At 44.8% G+C, this 24,844-nt stretch overlaps 1 pseudogene; it reads left to right on the forward strand.

Moving 5' to 3' along the window:
- Positions 1 to 16,409: 16,409 nt before the first annotated feature.
- Positions 16,410 to 23,246, forward strand: LOC138724257 (homeobox protein GBX-1-like; annotated as a pseudogene).
- Positions 23,247 to 24,844: the final 1,598 nt, after the last annotated feature.

Raw genomic sequence — 24,844 nt, forward strand, 5'->3', positions numbered from 1 at the left:
AATTGCTATAAATGCATAGTATTGAGTTATAGTACTACTTCGGGTGTTTTCATCAAACAGCTATTTAGTATTTTGTATTTAGACACCATCCCACAACAATAATAAACAGCAAATAGCTACTGAAAAAAAAAGAAAATCGCTCTTTTACAGGGAAACTGGTTTGCTTTTGTCCATGAACACTGATACTGATGTATGCACATCTTATGTGACACAGATTCCAAAATAAAGTTATATGCTAGATATAACTGTATTGCTTATTTATGACTCACAAGCAGGAAGGGTTGGGCTGAAGTTTTCTCTTGTTGTGGGGAACGTCCTTTTAAAAGAAAACACAGGACTAACCATGTCAAGGAAGCAAGTTTGGTTTTATCTAGCTGGCAAAAAAATTATTTGAATCAGTAATTGTCTAGCATAAATGAGGGATTATGCAGTCTGACCTCATGTTTCCATTCCAATACCAGATTAGAACATTTGGAAAAATATTGAGTTTGTTCTTTAAGCCAGAATTGCCACCAACTGACCTAGTTCTTCTGATTTTTTTCCCACATTTCCTTCATCTTGTTTTTATGATATTTATTTTTCAAACAGTGACACATGGAGTTTCTGAAATGAAGTCTACTCCTTGGGAAGCTCTCCAGATGCTCTGTGCATTGGTGCTCTTTCTGTGTCCCTTTGGAGGTGTCTGTTCCCAGGATCCTGGGGCTTTCAGGCCTCGTGATAGAAAGCTGGGAACTGTGTCCTAGTTACACTATCTGCATTTGAAAGCAGTTTTCCAGCTCCAGCACATTCAGTTGAGTCCTATGAACTATTCCATAGAAGCCCAAACCAAGAAGCTGGAAAATATTTCATGAATCAAGACTGATTCATGTTTCTAAAAGATTTATTTCCTTGTAATTTTTTCAACCCTTTCTAAATTTTGCTTTTAGGGTTTTCTGCACTCTTCATTTATGTATTATGTGTTAAGCATTGCTTGGACTCGAAACTTCCCTAAATACTGTACATGAATTGTAAAGGATTAAAATTGTAAGAAATGTGATCCTAAATAACAAATTAATAATCTACACTTTGAAAGGAGGGAAGCTGACCATTTTTCAGTGTTAAATATATGGTTGGCTGTTTCAATCTTTGATATTACAATGAAGGAGAGAGGAAAGAGTGCAGGTAAATTCTTTTTCTTCCTCATACTTGCTTAAATACAATCCAAAGCATAACCTTAGCATATGTTCTCTTTGGCGTTTTTCTTTTTTTTCCCCTCAGAAAATCGTCTTTCTCAAAACGTGCTTTATAAGTAATTATTTTAAAACACATATTGAGCTTCAGAAGGAGTCTCAGAGTATTGGAAAGGCAGGTTTGAAGGGTGTTTGAAAACTCAAGCCCCGTAAGTCAAGCTTAATCAAATGGTCATCTCTGGGATCTGCCTTCCTAACAGGTATTCTTTACCTATAATTTGTTTTTCTTAATTTAGTTACTATAGATGTAAGAAACTTTCAGAGAGTCATTTTAACTGCTCCCACTGCAATTAGCATTATAGAAGTTTTCCCCAAGATATCTTGTAATTATTTCAAGTACTAATAAATTACTAATTTGTGGTGGAAGATTACATTGGGGATGGTTTTGTACTCTGATAACTCTCTGAAATACATGTGAGAATGAACAGTTCAACCATCCTAATCTCTATTTTCAAAATTCCTGCAGCAAAACATTTGAAGGACTGTTTCATGTGGGCTGTTTTTATCTATCAATGAGTAACAACAACCCCCGTAGACTAGAAACTTTGATTTGTGGAAGTGTCTTCTCTCCCTTTGCACAGAGAAGCTCTTTAATTTCTTCTGTTGCAATGTTTGAAGCAGGCTTTTAGCTATTATGTGAATGTTCTCAGTGAATGTCTTGAAAGTATGTCAGGACAGCTTCAGCCTGGCATTATTTTAGTGTGCTTCCTGTTTGGTAATAGTCCAGTGTCTCATGTGCAAGTGGAATCAGCAGTTGCCAATTTACATCAGGACACTGCAGTGATATAGGCTCATATCTGGTCTTTGCATCGTTCTGTTCATTCGTTATTAGTCTAATGTAAATGATGCTTTAGTGACTTGCCTGAAAGGCAGGAACTTAATTACAGTCTTGTAAATGTGATGTGAGGAACTACAATAGGTCACCAAACACATAATGTGAGACTGCTGACAAATTACCAAACATCTTGGGCTACATCTAAAATTGCAAGGATTATGTATTATGAAATGGCATGAATAGTCCCTCATTTTTTGTTTGTTCGGACCAAGGGACGTATTTCAGTATGCTTCACATCCCTACCCATACTACCTGCTTATCCCTCTGATAGTAGCCAGGATGCGCTTTGGTCTGAGCCTGGCAGAGAGACAGGTTAGATGTACCTTTGAGCGTCTGTGCTGGTGCTGGCAGCATGGGGAATAATGGGAATAAATGGGAATACAGCCAGTATGCAAAATGTTGCTGCAAACTATTGGAGGGTACAAGAACGTGGAAGAAAAGAAAGACAATGGCAAAGAATACTTAAAAGGTATGCCAACAATGTGTATAGTTGCTTTAGATCTAAAGACAAGCCTGCATAGTTTTTCTGTGTTTAAATTTTGAAAGGGTTGGGTGCCATAGTACGGGTCCTGTAACTGATAGTCATCCAGAAAGAGAGTTAGGAGACTTCATTTGTACGAACAGGACCCTATTTAAGATTTTACTGTGATTAATAGAGATAAACTAGTTGAAAATATGAAGGTGAAAAGCAGTCAAGATGAAATTTAACATGAGATGACAGAGTTAACGATTCAAAGAAAAGAAAGAGATGAAAGAAGCAGAATAACAACAGTGGGCTTCAAAAAATCAAAGTTCAATAAACTCAACAAATTGGCATGTAAAGGCTGTAGTGGTGGAATTCTAAGGCAAAGAGAAGTTCAGAAGAGCCAAGGGTTTGTCAGACAGGCTATATTTTAAGTGTAACTACAGTCTATCCTCATGCAAAGGAAAGAAAACTGATAGAGTGGTATGGCTGCATTAGGAGCTCATCAGTGACCAGAATAAAATCAAAGAATACAGAAAAAAAAGTAGGAACAAGAAGCCTGCATTGGTAGGAATGATTATAAAAGAACAGCACAGCAGGTTAGGAACAAACCTGGACAGAAAAAATGCTATTGACAGCAAAAGAAATGCAAAGCAATAAGAAATTGTTTCTTAAATAATTTTCTATTGTACTCTGCTTACGAGGAGAGTTGAATAAATATCAGATGGTGCAAAAGTCTGAAGTGCTTGCTATTTCTCTCCCTGATCTCTAAACAATGTGTATCATGATCAAAGTTAACAGGGAAATGAGAATGCAGGTCATAATGGGAGACTCTCAAGCTAATTAGATGTATTAGAACATAAAATACTGATTAAAACTGTCATGTAATAACAAGGAGCAAAACTGAAATAATCTTGGAATTATTTTATTTTTTATTAAGGAGGAATGAGCAAGTTCCCAGAAAACCAGAAAATAACATATCAAAAGTGAGCAAGAGCACAGGAATGAGTGGAAAGGCGAGATACATAGAATGATTCGGGGAATCAGCCAGATGAACTTTGATACTAGAAGAGTTACTGAAAAAGCTGTCTAAAAATCTACAAGCATAGAGACTAATTTAAAAGGCTAATATGCATTTGTCCATAAAGTAGTTTTTAAATAACCTAATGGTCTCCTTTGTCAGGATAACTGTTCCAGTAGATAAAAACAAGACAGTGTGTTGTATGTTACAGTAAATAAACACCTTGACAACAGATTCATGTGATCTGATTATATGTTAGGTTGCTAAGATTCAGATGATGGAACTGTGAGGTGCATACACAACTAGTTAATAAATCATTTCAAAGGGTAATTGCTAGTGTTTGTTAAATTTTGAAGGTAAATTGAGTGGGATGTAGTAGGTGTAGGAGTACCCTTATGTTATGAGCAAAAATCAGGTGCAGATCACTCAGGGATGAGACTCAACTCTCAGTAAGTGAAAGCTTCAGTTTTATCAAAAGCTGAGCATTACCATGGTGGGAATCCTGGGGCACCGACAATGATCAAATGGGGACCAAGGCAGAAGAGCCCAGCTCGGGAGCGAAGCTCAAGGGAAAGCACCGCAGGGGTGAGTAATAAAATCTGAGCTGATTAACATATCACAAATATGCAGTGTCCTGATTTGCTCATTAGTGAACTCATGTAATGCCAGTGGTGGTGTCTGAATTCAGAGATCTGCATCTCGGTGCGGGTGCAGGAGTATGTGTAGATGGAGGCAAATGTGAACTGTCCTGGCTTACCATAACAATGAGATAAAACATTCTTGTGACTCTGCACACTTGGATGGGAAGAAGTGAAGAATCCTAGGTTACCAGCACAACAAGATATGCTTGGGACACTACATTTGCTGAGGGGGGAAATCCATCCTGGGTTACCATAACAAAGTCTTCTCATGCCCTACACCTAATCATTACAAGTGAGGTCTGGATCCAATTGTCTTGGAATTTTACTAATGAAATACAGGGTGGGATGGAAAGCAGACTTACACAATATACAGGATTAGAACTGACGATGGTTTAAATTTAAGCTGTAAGTCTTACATTTCTGAAGGATAAATATAAAACTAAACTGCAGAACTTCAGAAAACAATCTCAGAGGACTGTAATGGACACAAACTGAATATGACTCCATGTGTACAGTTTTCAAAAAGAAACAAAAAACAAAATGGGGGGATTGACCTGAGGTGTAGTATCAGAGAGCCATCTATGACAGAAGGTAATTATTTTGCTCTGTTTGGCAGTAGCGAAGCATCAGCAGGAATACTTTACCATTTAGGCACTGCACTTATGATACATAAAGAAAAAAATTTCAGAAGAGAATAGAGGACCGTAACAAAAATATGTTTAGAATGCATAAACAGAGAAAGAGGGAAAGAATTGGACTTACGTAGATAAGATTATATTTAGCAAGATTGTGTGAAATGTTTTTGTAGAAAGTTGTGGTAGCTACAGATTGAGTTTTCTCTATGCTCTATGAAGTTTAAGTGAAGCAGTATTACTTAAGGGTGATTCTGTTTCAGTTTTCACATTGGAAAGCTTCATGTGGAGCACTGGAACAAGTTACTCATCAGTAACACACCTGTAGGATCCCCTTTCCTGTAAATTTGTAACAACAGTTCAGATAAAACTGTGAAGCACCCAGGCTTACTTGGCCCTGTCCCTGGGAAAGGAAAGAAACTCAACAGTGATCTTCAATCCCTCCATGTTCTCCATAAAGTAGGCTGGAGACAAACTCAAATACTTACCTGTAATCAGGGAATGCTATTAATTTGGTTATTAATTTCGTTGTATTCCAGTCACTGTAATTTTCAAGGTTTTATTTACATTTTTCCACTGATACGTGGCAAAAGAGTAGATGCTGCCAGAGTGTGTGTGCATTACTTGAACTTCCATATAAGTAATACTGAATTTACATTATATACATATGCTAATGCAGTGGAAAAGAGACATCATTCTAAAAGCAGCAGAGGGCTAAAAGCCCACCGTACACATCTCTATGTTGAGGCACGGTGGAAAGCAAGTCTTGCCAGCTGTCTCAGCTGCCCAGAACTGAGTCACCATCCCTGAAGGTATTTAAAAGACAAGTAGATGTGGCACTTAGAGACATGGTTTAGTGGTGGACCTGGCGGTGTTACATTTGTGGTTGAACTTGGTGATCTTAAAGGTCTTTTCCAACCTAAATGATTGTCTGATTCTGTCACTGCCTCAGCTACGCTTCTGCAACCTTTTCCCTTCTTTTGTTTAGCAGTTTCCTGTGTGTGATATCTTAGTATAACCAGGAGATGGCAGAAGAGACCCTTGCAGCCTTTTAGATGTTCATGCTACACAATTAGAAAGGGTATCAGGAACAAAGATAGACCTTCCGCACGCCTGCCTGAAGTCTGCCCTTTAGAAACAAGTGAACACGAAATACTTTTTATAGTCCTTTTTTTTTCTCAAAACGAACATATGTTTACATTCAGCTGCCTCCTTTAATCTCTCAGAGAAATGCCTGCACAAATGACTTCATAATTTTAAATCTCCATTACCTTTTATTGATGTGTAATGCCCTCATTTGTGTAAAACCTGTCAAAGGAGGTTTCCTCCTGCATTGCTTGGAGGAAACAGAGACATTGAACTACACATTGCAAGGGCAGTGTTTTACCAAACTGTATTCTTTTCCTCACCTGCTATACCCCAGCTTTTCCCTTATATGTAAACCGCGAGGGTATGTCAGCACATACTTGGGCTCCCTGTTTTAGGATGCAGTGAGGATAGACAGACAGGGTGGTTTGTGCTCTGTTGCTACAGGTCTGCATCCTGCCAAACTTATTCTCTTCCTCAGCTAATAGTAACACTTGCAGGGTATTTGATGGAAGTGACTGGAAGCAGAAAATAGAAAGAAGCAGTATATAGTGAGGAATACAGAAGAAAGGAAGAGATAACTAGAAACTGGGATGGAGAAGAGCCTTGAAGGGGGTGTAAATAACATTTATTTCCATTTAATTTGAACAGACAGGTTTTGGAGCAGTACAAATTTCTGATTTATATTAGGAATGAGTTAAGGGAAGGAAGAGCCAGTAAAATATTTTCACTGCTGGGACTAATGCATTTCAAAGCAGCACTGTATGACATAGACTAGGATGGGCACAGAGGGTGATAGATGACCCAGGGCTGCCAGCTGTGATAGCTCATTCTCGTGCTGATGCGTCATGCTCAATGCTATCTCTAAAATCAGGGAAAGGGCGGGGGGGGGGGGGGGTGGGTGGGGTGGGGGTGGGGCGTGTAATCATTCTTCAGTAGTTGAAAGTAAAAAGTTACTCTCGGGAATGATAAATGCTTTAGTCATAGCACAGCTAACTTACTTTAGAAAGTATTTGTGGGAAATGAAAAGTAAAAAATAAATGGAACATTTCTGATTTAACACGTTCTTAGGTTTATATTTAATAGGTTGTTAAATGTAACTTTAGAAGTAGTCATCATGGAAAAAAAATTATCCTTTAGCAAAGACTGACAAAGAAAAAGGCCTTGGTCGATTATAAACTGTTAAGTAAGACTTCTTGTAGGGTTTTGAAAAGATTTTGGGGTGTCTATGTGTGACATGCTGTGGTCTTGATCAGGTTGTTAGTCCAAGTGATCTGAACAATTACTAAAACCAGTGGAATTGATATGGATTTGTATGTGCACATTATTCTCTGTAGGCACATCTCATATCCCTAGATATTTTTAAAAGAACCCATGTCCTAAAGTGTATTTATACACTTAACAATTAATCCCTGCCTACTTTGGGAAATAAAACTATTTCTAAAGCCCCTTTTCATTCTGCTTCCTTTCAACCAGTAGTTTTAAAACTCTAATTACTAGTCTAGACAGAATTAAATTAAATACAGACTTTTGATCAGGTTTGAGCAGTGTCTGTAGAGATCTCTCTCAATGACAGCATGATGGCAGTGAGTGATAAAGAAGGATTTACAAGCCTGAAACTAGTCCAGTTTTCCAACTTTAATATTTTGTCTAATAAAACCAACAAAAATTTTAAAAAATTAATCTGCTAGTGAACCTTGCTTCTCTAGCAGATTTTGGATGTGGTCCTGATTCATTATTGACTTTGATTTCATTTTTAATAAGCTTAAATTTGCTTAGGAAACTGTTAAAAACCTAACATACATGTTTTATTTCTTAATACTTACAGAATCTCTCGGCAGAACATATATCTTTTTAAAACATTTCACTAATTCTGCTTAGCTGCTGATAACAGCCTTATGGTAAGGAGCCACGAGAACTCTTGGCATTTTGAGTGCTGTGTTGATTTAGATCTGTTCCAAGCATGATGAGACATTTAATTTTCTTCTATGCATTGTCACGCTGTTTATTCCAGGCCCTCTTAGTATTTCTGCATATATGGTCTTTTCATTCCTATGGAAAAGTAGCTCTTATTCTGTCAAAGAGGAAAGATTATAATAATTGACAATAAAAAGGTTGGTTAGAGGCCATTTGTAATGCTTTTAAGTCCTAAAGTGTGGTTTCTCAGTAATTACAAGGGTTGGATAAACATGCTAGGGCAAAGACTATATAAATTTTGTAGCAGATGCCTACAGCCCTTGCATCACTGGGCAGATCTTCATAGGAAATCTGCATGTCTGCAGATGAACAGAGATCCTTCTGTTTGTCCTAAACTGCCTTTTTCATTCTTTGAATAGCATCACCATCTAGCTACTCCCAAGGACCACGCATTCACTCTGCTCTAGTCTCACAGGACCCTCCACTACCACGAGAAAGGGTCACCTGCTGTTATAAAATGACAATCCCCTCCTTTGGTCTTGTGTTCCTCCAGTGCAGCAAGGTGAAGTAGTGGCAGTTTTCTCCAGTACCTGTGGGGAACGCAAGGTACTTGGCAGCCCTCAGCTCCTCTCCCTTCCGTTCTTTCAACATTTCAGCAGGAAGGGGGTCTCTGCCCCTCTGCAGGGCTCTGAGCTGGCTGACTAGGGCAGGGATGGACTTCGGGTTGGAAGGTGTGGAGCAGGAAGTAAATCTCAAAAGCTGTGCTGTTATCCCAAAATACATCTGTTATCAACTGCCTAGTAGGCATCCAACCAAGACTAGCTACTTATGCAGAACCTCCTCAGCCGGAGACCAGTGTTGCGTGTATATACATTTCTGTGGAGCCGCTTTGCATATAAACACCATTATCTTGATCTCATCCTAGTAGTCGCAGCCAGACATCACTAAAGCCACTTCTTGGCCAGTTCAAATGCGCCTACTGCTCAAAAGAAATATAGGGGTCAGTGTTATGTGACAAACTGCAACTCACTTTAATTCCCCTGGGTGCTAAAATATATTCCCTTCTACATCACCTCCCTTGGCCTGAGGTGGCATTTGGCATTATGATCCTGTCTCTTCTGGTCTTCAGGAAGCTGATGGTCCTTATTTTCATGGGGGAGTTGCTGACTCCAGTCAAAGAGCAACTATGTATTGTACAAATATCTGCATGAAGTATTGTCATTATCTTCAGCAGATGGATCTTCTGCTAGTGGCAGTCATGTTGGAATGTCTGCGTTCTGTGTCTTAAGCTCCTTGTAGCAGCAGCATGAAAGGTCCTAATGGTTCCTGCTTCACTCTCTGACAAATTCCCAGGGACTCTAGCATGAGCAGACTTTCATCCCATTGGCAACATCACTTGATTTTAAACATGGTATTTCTGAATCCCAGTTTAGCAGGAGGTTTTCAAACAAACACCTAATGAATAATACATAGAAAAAGAAAGAAGGCAGCTTAAGAAATTTAGATAAAATTAAACTAGTGGCTGTTAAATATTGTAGCAGTCATTACATCAAGAAGTCATCTGCCATCTATCCAGGCTATTTATACATTTTGTGTATAATGGAAATGAGATTTGGTTTAACCTTGTCACAACGTGATCTATTTGTGTCTCTCAGAGCTCAACATTTGACACCATCTTTTGGCTGTGACATTTGCTTCTATAAAATGCAATTAATAAACCAGCAGTGTATAAAGATGTAATCTGCTGCTCAGATGGTGAAAATGTCTTAAAATCTATAAAGAAACTATGTAATAGATGTATCAATGGATGCTAAAATGCAAGATTTTCTGTTTTTTAGAGCACCATCATATGTGATATATTCTTTTTGTCCTATCCAACAGCTTAACAAGTGCCTTTACTCATTGACACAAAATAAAGCTGAAGAAATAACATCATACAGGTAGACTGGTTTATAGTTTTAAAACAAATATTTTTGTGTAGATAATATGTTATATAAAGTATGTCAGTGGCATATAGGTATATTATTTATATTTATTATATGCACATATATTATGTAGGGACTAGAATTGGAAATAATTCGGGGCAACAAGAGATATATTTATCTCCTAGGGATGGGATCTTGCCCCATCTGCAATGCAGAATGCTGTTAAAGAGATTTAAAATGAGAAGAAAGCTTGCAGGAAAGCTACACTTGCTTTTTCTGATGTTTGTGAGAATTTAGTCCTTAAGAAAGGCATTTTGACTGACTGCAAAGGAGGCTTGGCAGGATTCTGCAGGCAGGCAATGGCACTAGTATTTCTAATTCTGACTGGAATGGCTGCTTCCAGGCCACGTATTAAATACAGCCAACTCAAGGGACTTGTCATTTAGTAACTCAGTTACAGAGCAGAATATCTCCTCTTCATCTCCTGACTGCTTGGTCTGGTCTCTGAAATGCGTTAACACCAAAACCAGCCAAAGCTGGTTAAAATAACAACTTGGTATTTTAAAATATTTCCTTAGGCTTGTGGAGGGGGTAGTCTTCATATTTACCTATGGAAAACAATGGTTAAGAGCCTGTGCTAGGAATATGAGGGTGGGGTGGGGGAAGTGGCAAGGGGATAGATTTATTTTTTTTTTAATATAAAATGAGGGAAATTTAAAATAAATCTTTTACATTTTGGTCAAGCAAACTTTCTGATCAGAAAGTGATTGGGAAGGATAAATGGATGAGGTTTTAAGTAATTAGATATCAAACATTTTCAAACAGTGAAAAAAATGTGTCCTGTAGGGCTTTGTCCAATGCTAGAGATGTTTGTAGGCTACATTTGGTACATAACAGATGTACAGGAGGCATTAATGCTTGAATGTCATTTTTACACCAATTCCCTTAGTTTCCTCCAGGAAGCGTGTTTAGTTGGTTCAGGCTATTGCTGGAGTGCAGGCTGCAGAGTCAATCCGTACCTACACAGGCCAGAAACAAAGGGCTCCAGGAGGACTATAGTCGTGCCTGGTTGCAGTAGCGCACACAGGTTCTAGATTGGTTATTAGCCACCTTTAAATAGAGGTGACAATAGCATTTGTATTTTTGTTGTTCAGAAACAAATATTCTTGAACTGAGGCATCACTGGCAGAGCAGAGGAGGACTCAGATTATGCCATCAGAATGATCAAGCAAGGAGTAACAGTTTAGAAAGGGCTCACAAGTCAACCCTGAACACCAATTAAACAATTAGTATGCAGAAAATGGTAGGATTTAGTGATGGGTGGATACAGCAGCCACAGCTTGTGCAGACAGGAAACTGAAATGTTGGTTTTAGGAGAATGAAGAGGGTTCGAGATAAAATTTTTACTGGATTGATAGAAGATATGTTTTTTTATAAAATTCAAATAGAATACATTGAAAGATTTAGGCATAGGCTAACTAATTAAGTTGGAGGGGTCCAGTCTTTACGCTGTACCTCACTGACAGCTTAGGAAACAGAAACATGGTTACATTGACTGTCATCTCAGATAAAGTGAATGCTGAGAAATCTCACAGGAGTGGCAGAATAACAGAGCAAGTTATAGGGTACATTAAGAGTAGAGCACTGAGTTTGTGTGCAGGAGGTAGAGGATGAGCAGAAAGCAGAAAGCAGGAACAAGGACAGACAAGTCAGACATGCAGCTGTGATTTCTGGAGGCAGACTGATACTAAGCAGGGGTGTGATAGGCGTTATCAATGGTGCAAAAGTCCCACTCTGTTCTTACCCACGAGAGGAGGGTGGAAAGGAAGGCAATGCACGGTTTCCCTGCAGTGAAAAACTGCCCATATAACATCAGGAACATTTTGTCAATATACCACAGAGGCATTAATGCAGCAGCCAAGTGTTCCTGCTGTACACAAAGCCCAGAGATTGATGGGAACATTTTTGAAAGACGTACATTAGGTAATAAAAGAAACAACAGGGAGATAAGATAGCAGGGAAACTTGTGTGACTTACACAGCTATTAGAGGTCTGAGAGGGAAGATATGACATTAATTCTGTAACCTGAACAAAAAAAAAAATCAGCAGAATTGAATTCTAAGGCAACAAGTGTATTTTACTGATTCTTTAGTTCAGAAAACGTATTTTATAGAAGCAGTCAGGAGCTGGCCAAGTGGTACAAGTGAAGAGCCTTGACCTTTACGTTTTTCTGTTTCAGAACCTCCTCCAAACCCCCCGCCCTGTGCCTGGTGCTTATAACTTTATGCTGCAGTCTCAGCACAATGCAATGAGTGAGTTTATCTACTTGATTGCCTCAGGCTAGAGTGGAGCAGGCTTGGGAAGACCTGTTTCGCTCAAAAGTAAATAAAAAATAAATAAATAACAAAACCAAAACACTTGTAGAGAAAGCGAGATGGGGAGCAGCAGCATCCCCTCTCCCGGCGACGCCCGAGGATGCTGGACCCTGTGCGCCCCCCCGGGGCTGCATTCCCCAGCGCTGTTTGAGGCCCCTTCAGCTCTATAAATGCCATTTGCATCGGGATGGGATGTAACAAGAGCTGTAAATCACTGACTGCGGAATGAACTCCTCCTTGGGCAGACACGACGGAGCCGAGCCTCCCCGAGCTGTGGCTATGTGTGAACGGTGTCTTTTGTTGGGGGGGGGAAGGACTGATGGCAATTAGATGATACTTATCTGTCCCTTTGATGTGTATTTACACAAACAACGTTTTCCTTTGGGACTTGCGCTATAAAGGAGGAGTCGCGCTCCCCGGCACCCTCCTCGCCGGCATCTCTGAACCAGGGCAGAATGACCAAGGCCCCTTTCTCCGTGGAGTGGTTGTCCCAGAGCAGCCAGGCCCTCCAGAGCCCCGCCGAGGGCTCCCCGCACAGAGCAGCCTCCTCGGACGCCCGCTCCAGCTCCAGCCCCGGCTGCAGCCAACGGAGCGAGGCCGGGAGGGGCGGCAGGAGCGCGGATCCCCCCGCTGCAGGTAACCGCCGTCTCGGCGGCCGTCGGGGCCCCGCGCTGCTCTGGCGAAGGGAGCCCCGAGAAGGGGCAAGCCATACGGTGGCTCCCCGGCGGCGGGAGGACACCCCCGCGGTCCCCGGGCCCGGCTAAGCCCTTTCCTTCCTCTCGCCCGTCCCCAGGAGCGGAGCGGCCCGCGCCGGAGGAGACCCCGGAGTGCCCCGAGGAGCCCAGCGGCAGGGGCGGGCGGCGGCTCCGCACGGCCTTCAGCGCGGAGCAGCTCAGCACCCTGGAGAGCTCCTTCCAGCGGCAGCAGTACCTGGGCGCGGCTGAGCGGCGCCGGCTGGCGGGCCGGATGCGGCTCTCGGAGGTTCAGGTGAGGCTGAGGCTGAGCACAGGGCCCCACTCGCCACGGGACGGGGCCGGGCACCGACGTAACCCCCCTCCTCTTCTCCTCCCACTCCCGACAGATCAAGACCTGGTTTCAGAACCGCCGGATGAAGCTCAAGCGGCAGCTGCAGGAGCTGCGGACGGAGCCTTTCTGCAGCCTCCCTCTCCCCTATGGACCTCAGAGCGCTGTGGTACCCTTGCCGCTCACCTACGTGGCGCAGCCGCCGCCTCTGCCCCAGCCCGGGGCCGCCTCGAGAAGCTTCGCCCTGGGGGCCCTGCCGGCCCCAGCCCCGGACCTCAGCAGCACCTGCAGAGCAGAGCCTCTGGGCTTTTGGGCGGCACCTTACTTCGCGGGGTATAGGGATCCCAGAGCCTTCTTGCTGGGTGTCTGACCCTCTGACACGGACTATGACTCGGGAGGATTTGCACTGCTGGGGGCTGCCCGGGCTGCCCTCATCTGTATCTGCCTGGTGGAGATACGATGCGGCGTGGAGCGAAAACAGAGGTGTAAGGACGATCTGAATCATGACCATCAGGCCCCTGCGTTTGTAGGGAACTGTGTAAAACAAAAAAAAATATAGTGAGACAAATACTAATATAACTGAAATATTTTAATAAACCTGAACTTTTTCCAGCTTCTGTGAATTCCTTCCACCAGTATTGTAGAGCTATTTATCGTGCCCTAAAAGAGAGCTCCTCTTCATTAAAGGAGGTATAGACTCCTGCTCTAGATCTGTTCTCGCCCCTGCAATTTGCTGAAGGTGAGTGCAAAAAAAATCATGGATTTCCTCTCGAGAAGGAATCCAAAGCCATGGCCTAGGTGGCATTTTCTCTGATGGAACTGTTAATCAGCTTTGCGGACAAATTAATCATTTTCATGGACAGCCTCAGTAGATTAGCAAGGGTCTCTTGCCTAGAAAGACCTGGGAAGAGACCTCTTGCCTAAAGAGACCTAGCTTTGAAATTTCAAACAAAATAGTATCTTGGCATCCATCTCACATGCATCTAGTGGGGTATGAGGGTCATAAGAGGATCAAAACAAATGCAGCATTGGTTTTCCCTAGATGGTAGTAAATTTTCTTACCATTTTGCTGTGCACTTTTAAAATTTGAATAATACTCTAGAAAATTTTAAGATCAATATAACCTGAATTCAGGCTAGAGAAAGGGCTCTGAGAGATAAACCTTGACTGATGTAAGTTGCCATAAATCTTTCAAAACCAATTGTCAACTAACATGAAAAGAGCGGTAAAGATTTCCATCACTTTAGAGTTCATCTCGGGGGTTATGGGAGTTATTAAAATATTTCTGGTGCACTTGTGACCTGAGCTCACATAATGCATGATCCGAAGGTTCTACATCAGTCATCCTTGAACACACCCATTTTCTTTTGAATACAGGGGACAGAATGCCACTTGAGTACACTTGCTGGGTAAAAAACATTATGTGTCTCTGAAGGCTGTGGCCTTTGGTTTTTTGAGTGACTGTCACTTTTGGAAGTCTTCCTAATAATTTTGTAATCCAGGCTATTTTTTTTTTAGCCTTTTGAGGCATTAGTATTTGTTTGCAATTGCACAATTAACGTGTGTTTAATGCAAGAGTTTTGAAAGCAAATAAGGGCTCAGGTGCTATTAGTCTCGCTGAGGTTGTTTCAGAAATACAATGCAGTTTGGGATTAAGGAAATTTGTTGACATGAAATAAAAATTCCCATTGCATGGAGGCTTATTTCTCAAAGTCAGATATTACTAATATTTTTGTTTCAAAGAAAAAAAAAATCCTCATTTCTCTCTAGTTCTTTCAAATGTCAGCAGGGAAGTGGGATGCTTCCAGAAAGAGCTCTGCAATGTTGTATATTTTCTCTGCTGGAAAACCGTGACATTTTTTAAAAAGCAAACCAGCAAATGTCAAATATACAATTTATCAGAAAAAAAACCCCAAAACTTAGACACGAAACTCGATTTGGCTATCCTGTTTTCAAGGGGACAGTAGTAAATGGGTTAAGGGATCTCCTTATAGTATTGTATGGCCATAGAGGAGGATTCCACTTCTCCAACGACTTTGATTACCCAGGAATAGGAGCTGTTAGAAGCCCGAACCGACGGTACCGGAGCCTGGGGTGGGGAGAATGGGGAGGGAGGAAACACAACCCCCCGCGGGAGCTCCCCCAGCCCCACACCAAGTGCGGGGAACAGGAAAAAGGGAAGCGGGGCCGGGCACCATCGCAGCTGGGCCCGGGGGAAAGGAGAGATCAAAGGGCTTGGGAAGACAGAGGGAGAACAAAGCGCTCCCACCCGCGGAGGGAGCTGCTTCCGTGGGGACCGGGTCTGTGCGGGATCAGCATTGCCCTCCAAGAGGGAGAGTAGTAAATGAGAGGCCAAGGAGCACCTTGTCGGGGGACAGCTCTGCCGGGGGTCTGTCTGTCCCGCGGTCCCCTGTGGGACACGGTGGGGGGACACGAGGGGGACACGGAGGTCCGGGGGCACGGGGGCTGCAGTCCTTGTCCTGCCGTGAAGCTTTAGAGCGAGCGAGCCAGGGGCAACTCGAGCTGCCGGGACAACACAGCTGTGCGATCTTTGCACGAGTGAAGCCCTCGGGGGCTGCGGGGACCGCGCTAGGATGAGCAGGGTTGCGGGGCTGAGGGGCACTCGAAGGGTTTGTGTGCCCTGCAGCCTTGCTTAAGCAGGCGGGGGTCGCTCTAGAACGCGAGCGAGCTCGGGGTCAACGGGGTGCCCTCTAAGCTGCGGGACCGCTGGCGAGGTAGAAGTCGGGCTCTGTTTAAAAAGGTGCTAATGATCACTTAACATAATGACTCCTTGCTCACTGTATACTCAACAAGCACACGAAATGCCTTGCCGGTGTTCTACCAGCGCTGCCTTGTAAATATTGCCCTGTCTCCCGACCATTTATCGTAAACGCGAGAGGTGATGCTCGCTTGGCTGAGTTCCAGGTGGCAGCGGATTCCTCCGAATACCTACATGATCATTCCTTTCATACTTGCAAAGTCGCCTTTCTATAGAAGGTACCTACCACATTCCAGTGGCCTAGGAAACTATGTGAACCTTTTTTTAATTTTTTTTTTTGCTAAAGCTGTCCGATTCTGTTACTAAAACTTTGTAAGTTTTCCCTTTGATCTGGGAGAAAGAAACTTAAGCAACTTTTCATGTTTTACTCCTGCTTGGGTGAATTTTTTATCCACTCTTCTTTATCCCGGGCTGCAATAAAGTTACCCCCGCGGCAGTGCAGGGGCCCCGTACCCCCGGGATGCCTCGCTGAGGGGCAAAACGATGATCTTGCCCCAGGCCCGCAGACCCGGGGCTGCCCCAGCACCTCGGCTGAGTGCCCCCTTCGTTCCTAGCGCCCCCCTTTGTGTCCTTAATCACATCGCAATAACCATCAGTACCGGAATGCTCTCCGACAAGACAAAGCGAGGCCTGCGAGTCAGCTGTAAATGGCAAGGCTGAGTCGATTAGCCGGGGAGGAGCAGTTTAGTGCTTGCACGGTGAAACTGCTGGAGGCCCCGGCGGCTTTCGAGGAAGAGGCTGTATAACCTGGAAACTGGGTTCCCCGGGGAGGGAAAGGAGGTGGGAGGGGAAAATTGCCAGAGCACTAACTTCAAAGCCTTCCTCCCCTGCGGTGTGTGCGCGAAGGAGAAGAAACTTGATTGAATTAGCGCAGCGGTAACGGCCGGGAGCCGTCTGCAACCCGCCCTCGTTAGCGCCTGTCCCGGCTTGGCCAGGGCAGCCGACGGGGGACTGGGAATAGGGTCGAGGTATTCCCCCCCTGCAGCTCCCAGACACCGTGGAGCCGCTCCAGGGACCTCTTTACAAACCAGGTGAAGTTATTCGGCGTTGTGTGCCGAATAACGAGAGATCTCGCACTGGCAGGCCATTACATCTAATTGCTCCCCATTATCTCTTTCTTTGATACGCAATTAGATGACAATTAACTTGATAAATCCCACTGAAGCTGGGGGGTGGGCAGAAAGAAAAAGGAGAGATCTCTCTTTTTTTTTTTTTTGTGTAGACTTTACTACTTCGTATTGCTTTTTCTAAAACTCCTAGACCTCGGCGTAAGTGTTATCTCCTAATGGTATTTAGTAGGGAGCTAAATCCGGCAGCTCTTTGGTATTCAGGTAGGTTAAGTGCTTTAATTCTTGTTTTAGTGCTTAGTTATTGTGCTCGAGCAATTCTGAACAAATGTGGAGGTGTCACAAGTCCTCAGGCAACGTGCGATGGCGCGCATGGGAATTCAAGTCCTATTTTGTTCTGAGCTACCTTGTACTGCACTTATCTAGGGGCTTTGTCCATTCATTAGCTGCGCAAACAACTGAATGAGATTTCCGCGATAAATTGTTTTCAATGCAAAGCCCGTGTTTGCTCCCACAGTTGCTGAATAGGAATATCTGGGCTTGCAGCGTGTAAGCCGGGAGGGAGGGGAGGCTGCAGCGCTGCGAGTGAGTCAGTAGCATTTGCTATTTATGGTGTGTTACCCCACACTGTTTCTGCGGGCAAAGGAGCGACTGGGTGATGGCCCTGTTAGTGTTCACGGGTACTTCAAACAGAAAAGCATCTATTCCGAAACAATCGATCTCGTTGATGCCTAATTGACTATCTAATAGCACCTATCAGGACATCAAAGGAGACGCTGAATAACCTAGTTAGCATTTCCAAAGGGGAGCAGTGGAGGGTACAAACAGTGATCAATGGTCCCACGGCCGCAGGCTGGGAGCTCTGCACGAGCCCTGTCACTGCCTATAGCCCTGCCTTTCCTATGGCCCCGGCTAGAGAAGGGAAAAATGCCTTGCCTGCTGTTCCAGCAATATGAACCTCGTTCCCTACAATAAAACAGTTTACTTGGCTCTGAAGGGTTACTACAGACTCTGTCCTAAAATACTGTTGCCTGGTTGTGCAGCTAAAAAAGTGGACTTTTGGGTTTGGGTTTTTCTTCCCCGGGGCAGGGAGGAGAATGGCATTGTAGTTGTTCTTACTGCATCTTCTAGTATCACCACTTCTTCAGTTTTCTCAAGAAGAGTTAGAAATCTCTGTGCTTTTCAGAAAGATAGATTACATAGAGCCAGTAAATTTGCAGCCCAGCAGGTAACAGGTCTGCTGAACTAGTATTGGCCTTAATTGGTGATGAAGGCTAAGACAGTTTGCTAAGTATATTGCTTTTTTTCATGGACTGCTTCTAACAAATATGGCTAGCAGAAGGAAAGTTTGGAACATGAAGATTTGCCCAGTTATTCTTGAGCTTGGTACACCAACAATATTTTTGGGGAGTACAAGTACTTTCAGCTTCTAATAACTGGTGAAAGGTTGCAGCCTAAATAATGGCCTGAATCTTCCCCTCAACAATACCTTCATGCATATAGAGCTGCTACAGTCCTGCCAGTTCTCATGAGTTTGTACTTTGTGTGTGTGCACAAAGCCCCAAAAGAAATACTCCCATTGTGTTCCAGTGAGATAAATCTACCATTTGTTCCTAGAAGTCTTGTAGAGTTCACATGAAAAGAATACTTTGTCCTGACGACCTTAGCTGTAATTCTCACATCCTGGCATTAACCACTGCACCTAAATTTCAGGTTATCATACTGAGTTACAAGTGCATGTAACTTATCAGTAAATTTCTTGAAGCAAGCATATTTCTTGAAGCAAGCATATTCTGCAAGCAAATGCAGAACAATGTTTTTAATGTTTTGGAGAAATTCGTCTACTTTATTCTTAATATAAATAATGTAAAAAAAAGCTCATCTGTTTTCCAAGAATCTACCACATCCCCAACTGTCTCCTTTAAGCACCATATTTCTGCAAGGTAAGAGGGGGATTTAACCGCTGCTGCAGAGCCTCTATCCACCCAGGGGCCTAAAAGTTTCCAAGTTTCTCAAGCTGCCACCTCTTTCTGATGGGAGCTACAACAGAGACGTAACACCTCCTACCTCTTCCCCATCTGTTCCAGGGTTTTGTGGTGTGTTCATGCAGCTATATTCTTCTGGGACCCTGTGTGTGAGGGACTCTAGTGTTGGGTATAAACATCTTGTTTGACAGGCAATTCACTTTGGACCCTAATTTGTGTGTGTGTCAATGTGTGTGTGTGAGTTAGTTTTCATTAACTTTTGGCACAGAAGGGCAGGTCAGCAGCTTCCCTGCACCCTCAGTCAAATGACAAGGGGAAATGGCAGTGGCAGTTCAAGGATCCTAACAGTTTCACTCTGAGACACATAAAGTATAAACACAAATGCACAGGTTGGCCTCTTTGGACACAGCACTGAATGTTCATCTCATACCTGCTTTAATTTTGGCAGTAGGGTTGAAGTGTCCTTCCCTAGATGATAGTCCCTGAGTGTCACTGTGAGTCTGGACAGAGGGACTGAAGGGCACAGGGGACCCAGGGCTGCCTGGCTTGTCAGAGGTTTCATCTGCTGGAGAACCAGTGGGAGGCTGCCCTGAGGAACAGGCTGCTTGCTGGGCAGGTGTGCTCAGCTTAGGAGCTCCTGAGTCCCAGTGTTTTTCAGGTACTGCCTTCAAACTTGTTTTTGACTAGGCAGTCGGGCTCTGCGGATAGTACACAATGCATTACAAGCAACAACTTGCTGTGGAAGAATTTATACCTAGTGGAGGCTGAGTTTCTGTTTGGATTTGTCTGCACGTGGGGTGATTCAGAAATGACTGCTCTGAAATAACATGCAGATAGTGAGTACAGGGGTGCATTTGCTCCAGAAAAAGATGGAGCAAACACGGGTGGATTGTTCAGGAATAGTTATGACATCCAGAAGCAATTAGCATCAATATGCAGGCACTTAGCTCTTTTGAGAAGCAGTGAGTTACCTGTTCCTGTTCATCTGAAATGTGTCTCGGAAATGCTATGGGCTTTAAGTGCTCCTATGTTAAGGTGTTTTTTGTTAGGTCAGTGGCATTCACAGGTATGGGTTTCTGACTCAGAGGGGAGTCTGGTCTTCAGCTCAGTGTTCAAATGCTTGGGTTCTTACACTGGCTTGTGCATAATCGACCAAAATGACAGTCTTGTGCCAGAGGTAACTGAACCTCCATTAGTGGCTGTGCCCGGGACCCCATAAGGAACAGCCCGATCTCTCTATCAGAACTGTGCAACCTCTCCCATCCCTGCCCTTGGGGGCTGATGTTGCAAGCAGAGCTGCAGAAGGAATCCAAATCCTGGGCTCTGTGGGCTTGGTAAGGCGTTGGCATTGCTCTACCTCCCAGAGCTTTATCGCTCCTCTGGGGCCACAGCTGGATCAGCCAGTGCTGCCCTTGGAGGTGGGAGGGGTTGATAACACTGCCAACTCCGGGGGTCGTTGAGTTACAGGAATGCTTGGAACAATGAAAATGTGTAGTACGAATACGATTTTCTCTCTTGATCTCTTATTATAAATTGGAGACTTCTGAGAGGAGTTGGTTTGGGGCGTTTGACTTTTTATTTTTCTTAAGAGAAAGAAAACGCACATGTACTCATACGTGAGAGATTGTTGCTTTGTTCTTACAAAGAAAAAAATCTCCTGCCCCGTTAGACCCAGGTTTATGGCTTCCACTTGTTTTAGTTGTGGATCTTGCTGGGAACCCCGAGGAGTTTAGTGGAAACTGAGGTCCTGTCAGTGCATTCACCCAGACACAGGGATGGCGATAGCTTCCCCTGGTCTTTAGGAAGCATTGAGTTAGAACGTGTTATCCCAGTATCGGTATTGCCAGTGGGGTCGTGGTCGGGGCGATATTTTCACCGGGCTGGCTAAAAATCGGGAGTAAGCTGGACACAAGAAGAGCCCTGGCAGAGGCTGGGAGGCCGGGATGTCCCCTTCCCCAGCCAAGCTCAGCTGGGAGGGGGTCTTGTTCTCCCTGCATAACAAGGGCACCGTCCTTCTCGGGAAGCGACGTGTGGATTGGGCTAGTTTGAAGTTGACGAGGTGCGATCTTCGCTGCTCGCTTAGCGCTTTGATGGCTCTACCCTTCGGGAGATGGGTTGCTTTTTCTGGCTAGACAGATGGCGCCAAGTTCAAGCTGAGAGGGCCCGGCTGCCCCTCACCCCGGCCGAGGCGAGGGCGCAGCCTCGGGAGCCGAGGCTCCTCTGCAGAGGCATCCCGCGGCTTTTCCCAGGGCGGCTGCCCCGAGGTGAAGCCCCGGACGGCGGGTCGGCCAGGCGCTCATGGCCGGTTTCGGGGACCCGCGCGGTGTGGGACTCGCCGGCTGGAAAGGGAGCGGGTAAAACCCGCACCGTTATCGGCACCACCGGTGTCTTTGTCCGCCCCACGGCGGGGCCGGGTCTGCCCGTGCCCTGCCCTCCGGGGGAGCGGGGCAGCTTTGCACTTCAAGGGGGTCTCCCGGCCCCGCAGACTCGCTGGAGCCAGGGGCTGTAAGACATTTGCCACACGTGTGAACTTCCCTCCTCGCCAGCAGCTGTTATCTCTGCTCGATTCCCACTTTGATGTGGGTTCACGCTCGCTAACGAGCCCGGAGCTCCCGTATAAAAGCGAGCCGAGCCCGGTGGTGCCCTAGCCCCTTTCCGACATGAACCGGGCCGAGCTCCCTTCGGCGGAGACCGAGCCCCGCTGGGCCAGGCCCCACATCTGCTGCGCGGCCCCGCCCCGCGCCCCCCTCCTGGCCAGAGCCGAGCCCCGGCGGGAGCGGCAGAGCCGGCCTGCGGGCAGCCAGCCCTGCGCGGCGGAGCGGGGCGCGGGCAGCCCCGGGAGCAGCACCGACCCGCGGCCCTCGGAGCCAGGTGGGCGCAGGGAGGGGAGCGGGCCGGGGGTGCGGCGGGACGAGGAAAGGGGCCTCACCGCCGCCCTTCCCCTCTGTCGTTTGCAGCCCCCCACGGCGGCTGGCAGAGCGGCGACGAGTCCTCGGGCTACGAGAGCGAGAGCGGGGAGCGCGCCCTGGAGGGCGGCGGCAGCGGGAGGCAGCGACGGGCCCGCACCGCTTTCACCTCGGAGCAGGTCTGCAGGCTGGAGAAGACCTTCCAGCGCCAGAAGTACCTGGGGGCCTCGGAGCGGAGGAAGCTGGCGGCTGCCTTGCAGCTCTCCGAGATCCAGGTAGGTCCCGGGGGAAGCAGGTCCCTCCCTGGGGCGGCCGTACTGCGCAACGGGGGAAGGGAGGGTGGGATCCCTCGAGGATTATCGAGTTAACACTCGAGGAACATGGAGACAATTTCTACTGGCCGGGTATCGACCTTCCTTTATTTCTTAATAAGGTAAACTGCTTGGCCTTGATGTACAGCGATCTTGCAAAGCTTATATGCGGTCTTAAAAACTCCAGAGTAAGATTAATCTAAAATCGCTGAACACGGACACCCTTCCCCTCTATGCTCCCCAGGTCTTCTGCCCTTGATGAAAGCATCAGTCCAACTCTCAATTCCAGCGGAACGGCAAAGGCAGCCGAGATACAGCTGCTAATAGTTTGCACATTACTTCTAAGTGAAGCCCCTGATTTGCTTCTTACCCTGTTCTTTTTGTTACTCAGATCAAGACCTGGTTTCAGAACCGGAGGATGAAGCTGAAGAGGCAGATACGGGACCAGCAGCACAGCCTCGTGTCGCCTGCTCCTCTCTACAGCTACAGCTACCCCCCGGGGGCCCCGCTCCCCCTCTTTCAGGACGGTCTCCACTTCCCCTTTGCTCCCCAGCACCACAGACTCCTCCCTTTTGCCCCAGTGCCTGCTGTGCAGTTCAGTTTACCCTTCCCCAGATATGATGCATCGCAGAACACCTATCGCTTCATGACAAATGAGCTACCGTACTACCTTCAACACTTCCTTCCTCATCCTCCTTTCCACCCGGTTATTCAGAAGAAAATGGACAAGCAATGCCACCCTGTGTATGCGTTATAGGGGAAGAAATGGGGCCAGGCAAAGGGGAAAAGTTTCATGCGTTGTGATGTATTATTTTGTGCTCGGAATTTCTTGTCTTATTTGAAAGAGTATGTGTTTATTATTTTAAGTTAAATGTGAAAAGGAATAATTTTATATTTGTACTAATTGACATTAAAATATATTAGATGTGATGCCACTCTTAGTGACGTTTCGTTTGATAGGCTATTGTATTATTTATTTAAATACTGGTAGTCTTGTCTTCATTGACAAGACCACAGAGTGAAAGAAAGCTGCCGAAAGGGAACTGGAGGGAGCAAAAAGCGGCAGCAGAAACCTTTTGCCCACTCTCCTCTGGTCTAGGGCAGTTAGTCCGAAATAAACATATTAAAAGACCAGTTACATGTGCCAAATCTATAAAGGTTGCACTTGTGCAGTGTAAACAATCATGGTCACCTGAATTTCAGTTTGGAGTAATGAATGATATAGATGTTTAAATACATCTTATCTGATTTTCTACACTTACGCTGAAAATAGTTTGTATGTTGTTTGAGTGTGTTTGGGAGCCTGGACTTCAGCAAGTGCATTGTATTGGGCTTTGGCTAAGTGCATCCTCCAGGAAGGAAGGATAAACTTTGAGTTTTTCTTCCTGAAAATAAAATAATTTATTCCTTTGAATTTCCAGTCCCATCTTCCACCTGAAACCATCAGCTGGGTTAATCACAAATGTTAATTAAATCGATGTGTCTTTAATGGGCATTAAACAGTTTGAGCCTTAAGTATAGAATTTTAAAGTTTTACAATTACCAAAACAAATGCTTCACAAAAAAAATATCTGGTTTGTAGCCATATTATCTAAATGAGATTTTAATTTGAAAAAATTGGCCTTTAATTCACTACTAAATGCCCATGATAACTGCACAACGAACCTTTTTTAGTAAATTGAACCCTTTAGAAGAAACATTTTAAGGTAATAGCTCAAGTTTTTGTGTTCAAACCTGAAATTCGTTTGTTTTCTTCGTGGCAAACATTTCTTATTGACCTTTTAGGCTTCAATGAAGTTTCTTTAATTCACCTGAAAGATCTTCTAAATGCATTAGAAACTATGTTGATTGACTACTAAATTTCCCCCGTTGACCCTCCGATCCAGTGAGCTGTGGAGAGTTTCGATTTAATAGCCTAGGGCTTTCTGACTTGTAAAAGGATGAGGTGGGAAGGTGAAAAGAGAATTTTCTCCAATTATGCTGTTCCAGATGCCATCCTGACTCCAAGAGGACTCATTGCAGGCTGACCTTTCAGGTAATAGTCATGCTGCATCTTCCCTGTGTCCCTTTCAGCTGCCTTGGCACATCTCAGACCAGCGTCTTGGTGTGCACTGAGGTGTGTGGTGGTGGAAACTCCTTCAAGTGTCTCCCACACTTCCCACCAGACTGGGAAATTTTGGGTGTTTGGGAGCAGGTTCAGAGATAACCTTGGCATGCTCAGGGATTTCTTTTTTTCACCAGAGCTTATAATCAAAAATGAGATGAGACATAGGAGACAGGAATTTGGGTGGAAGTACGTTCCCTCCTCTATCTCATTGCTGTTATCTACCAAAGACTGATTTCAACTTTGTTCTCCTTAGCCCTATATCACAGCTGGTGGGGAGAGGGGAAGATGGGAAAGCCCAGCACAAGGATGCTGTAGGCCCTGTTTGTTAACTTTTCTTCTGAAAAGCAAGCAAAGGGTGGGGTGGTTTGTTTAGTGTTGTGAGCTACCCACCCCCCTTCCCCTTTGCAATTGTGAGGTAGTTTAATAGTCACCTGGCAAGCAGGTTAGGATGGGCAGGGAAGGAGAGATGTAATCACACCTTTATGCTGATGCAAGGTCTTTTGTTTCTCACTATACCCTAAAGCCTCAGCTTTGCCGTTTTC

This window comes from Phaenicophaeus curvirostris, chromosome 9 (genome assembly GCF_032191515.1).
Source record: "Phaenicophaeus curvirostris isolate KB17595 chromosome 9, BPBGC_Pcur_1.0, whole genome shotgun sequence".
Lineage (NCBI taxonomy): Eukaryota > Metazoa > Chordata > Aves > Cuculiformes > Cuculidae > Phaenicophaeus > Phaenicophaeus curvirostris.